The following is a 3,141-nucleotide window of genomic DNA, read 5'->3' on the forward strand; positions in this document are numbered from 1 at the left end:
AAAAAAAAAGAAAAAAAATTAAATAAATAAATAAAACTTAAAATACGTAACAAAGTATTTTGTGTGCCAACTCCCAAGTTTAATGCTAAATAAAACCATAGTGTTGTCCCCAAACCTTAATAGGTTTATTTTCAGAATGATTTTAACCATAAATTTATTTACTTAAATTTTAATTTGTGGAAATTATTCATAAAATAAAATCTCCACAGAAAATAGAAGCTCACAAACTAACACAAGCAAAACATATATAAGCATATTACTTGAAATGATAATTTAACCTCAACAGTGAAGGCATTCTGAATAGCATTTAAAAGTGATCGCTTTATTAGCAGCCAGTTTCAAATGCACTTGCAGAATATGCACACAAAAGACCAAAATGATAAAATTGCTATGAGTGCTCACTCCAGCAGCACATCCACTAAAATTTGAACAATACAGATATTAGCATGACCCCTGTGCAAGGATGACACACAGATTCCTGAAGCTCAATTAGGGAAGTGCACGGTGAAACAGATTTTATATCCTCCCTGTTAGAATGACTAAGAGCAAAGTAGCTGACAACAAATAATAGCAAGGTTGTAGAAAAAGAACACTCATTCACTGTTGGTTGGAATGCAAATAGATGCAGCCACTTTAGAAATCAGTATGGATCTTCAAGGCTCAAAACAAATCTACCACATGACCCATCTATACCACTCCCTGTCATCTGCCCAAATGACACACCATCCTACTCAACAAATACTTGCTCAGCTACATTCACTGCTGCCCTATTCATAACAGAGAAGAAAAGAAAACAACCAACCCAAATGACCATCAACCGACAATGACACACACAGCAGAATACTACTTAGCTGTAAAGAAAACAGAAATCATGAAACTTTCAAGTATGTACAAAGACCAGAAGACAAATACCATGTGTTTTATCGCATCTGCGGTTCATGGATACAAATTTCAGATATGAATAACCACAGAAAGATGGAAAGTAAAAGTGACAAGGCGGGTAGGTGCTAGAAAAAAAAGATGGGATTTAGGTGATATTGAAAAGGAAATGAGGAAAATTTTTATCTAGGAAGGGAGAGAGACATCAATACAGGAAAGGAACAAAAGAAGGACAAATAGCATTAAGAATGTTTGATGAATCCTCAAGAAATCATATTATTTATATTTACTTAAAATTGTATACATGTTTATATAATACAAACATATACATGCACACATATGTGTATGCACATACACACACACATAAATAAAATGTTGCCACTTAAATTAACAATTCTCCTCAAGAAAGCTACAGATTATAAAAACTCCAATACCAAGAATGGAAAACCTAACTTTGAGTTATTGGTCAGGTGACTCCTAAAACAATATAAATTACTGCTGAGGCCCTTGGTTGCCCATTAGAAGATAAAGGTAAGTTACTATTGCTGAAAACACCACACACTTCAGACACACGACTTAGAAGATAGGAGTTATATCTGAACTAAAAGACTCCTTCCAGTGGTTTACCTTTTTTAAAATTTTAATTGTTTTTATTTTTTTCTCCATTGACTTCCCATTCTCCCCTCAACTCTTCTACCCTCTCCCATGACCCCCATGCTCCCAATTACATTTTATAGAACCAGGAAGTATTATGAAAGCTGCAAATGGAGGGAAATAATCAATAGTCCTATCCAGCTGTGACACCAATTATAATAAGGACCAGTATGGCAGGAAGTCCCGAAATTGCAACAGTGGCACCCATACCTTGGCTGTAACCAACAGTTGTTCAGCTAGGCTTAAGTTCCACTCAACAGAAAGTAAATCATGCCTGGTACTAGAAACCAAGCCAAGTGTGTGTGTGTGTGTGTGTGTGTGTGTGTGTGTGTGTGAGAGAGAGAGAGAGAGAGAGAGAGAGAGAAAGAGAATAATAAGAAAAAGCAAAGAAAGATTAACAATAAAAACCAAAAAGAGGTCATCGATTTTTAAAAAAAAAAAAGTGTGGAAGATCATGGGTGAAGTTGGAAGAAGGACAGGGATGGGAGAAATGACATAATTTATATTTTAATTCAATGCATTTAATAAAAAATAAAATAATGATTCTAGGCTTTGAGTTAAAAATGGCTAGCAGCGTTAAAAATTTTAAAAAAGTATTCTGTGCCTCCTGAAGATAACAGGATGCAAGAGTACCTACCTATGCCACCATGACCAAGGGGCTACACCAAAATACTGTCAATTTGTACATCTATGTGTCAATTTAAGAATATGTAACCAAAGTTCAATAGTAACATTATTATAAAATTAGCAAAATGCTAACTCACAGGAACTCAACAGGTCAAACAACCCGAGTTCTTCTCTAGATCATTCGTAAAGAAAATAAGGAATTTGTAGAAATAACACTACAGATTGAAAAGATGCACACTTGAGTATTAATTAATACAACAAAGTGAAATAATTTTCTGTGCTGAAAGTCAAGAGTGGTGACTTTGGAAAGAAGGAAGGCTGTAACTCTCAGATGCAATGGGAGAGGTTCTGTTGTAGCAGATAAAGCATTATTTTGGAGCCACGCAACATTCATAAGAATGTACAATAATTCCAGACATATGTTTTCTGTGGAATGGTTTCCTACATCTGTGTTCTATTTTATAATGAAAGGCAGAAGATTAGTTTAAAGAATTAAAAAATATAATTATATCAGACTTATCAGAAGAGAAAATAAAAATTTATCCCTTTTTAAAAGGGAAAATATGTAACAAATGATGGGCTAGCATTATTCTCCAGATGTCAAGTTAAATGGTATGATATATAACTTAACATCGACAAAGCACCTGGGAACATCTAGAGCCAAGCCTCTTGGCAACCCCAAAATGGCTCCCTTAATTAAGATATCTTCTTCCCTGCTCCCATATCTGTCCTTCCTCCATCTCAACCATCCCACTCCCCCAAGCTCTCCCCAACCCTCCCCTTCTCCCTTCTCTCTCCCAGCCCCTCTCTCCTTCCCTCCACCCCCATGCTCCCACCTTTTGCCTGGTGATTTTATCTGCTTCTAATTTCCAAGAGGATCTATATATGTTTTTCTTTGGGTTCACCTTCTTATTTAGCTTCTCTAGGATCACAAACTATAGGCTCAATGTCCTTTGTTTATGGCTAGAATCCACTAATGAG

General features: G+C 35.6%; 1 protein-coding gene and 1 pseudogene across 4 annotated transcripts in view; one reads left to right on the plus strand and one right to left on the minus strand.

The window, feature by feature from the left end:
- Positions 1 to 3,141, minus strand: part of Tbc1d5 (TBC1 domain family member 5) — a 449,388-nt gene that overhangs the window by 328,802 nt on the left and 117,445 nt on the right. The window lies entirely within an intron of this gene.
- On the plus strand, positions 395 to 492 carry LOC113458518 (annotated as a pseudogene).

The sequence above is a fragment of the Microtus ochrogaster genome, unplaced genomic scaffold, assembly GCF_000317375.1.
Source record: "Microtus ochrogaster isolate Prairie Vole_2 unplaced genomic scaffold, MicOch1.0 UNK40, whole genome shotgun sequence".
NCBI lineage: Eukaryota > Metazoa > Chordata > Mammalia > Rodentia > Cricetidae > Microtus > Microtus ochrogaster.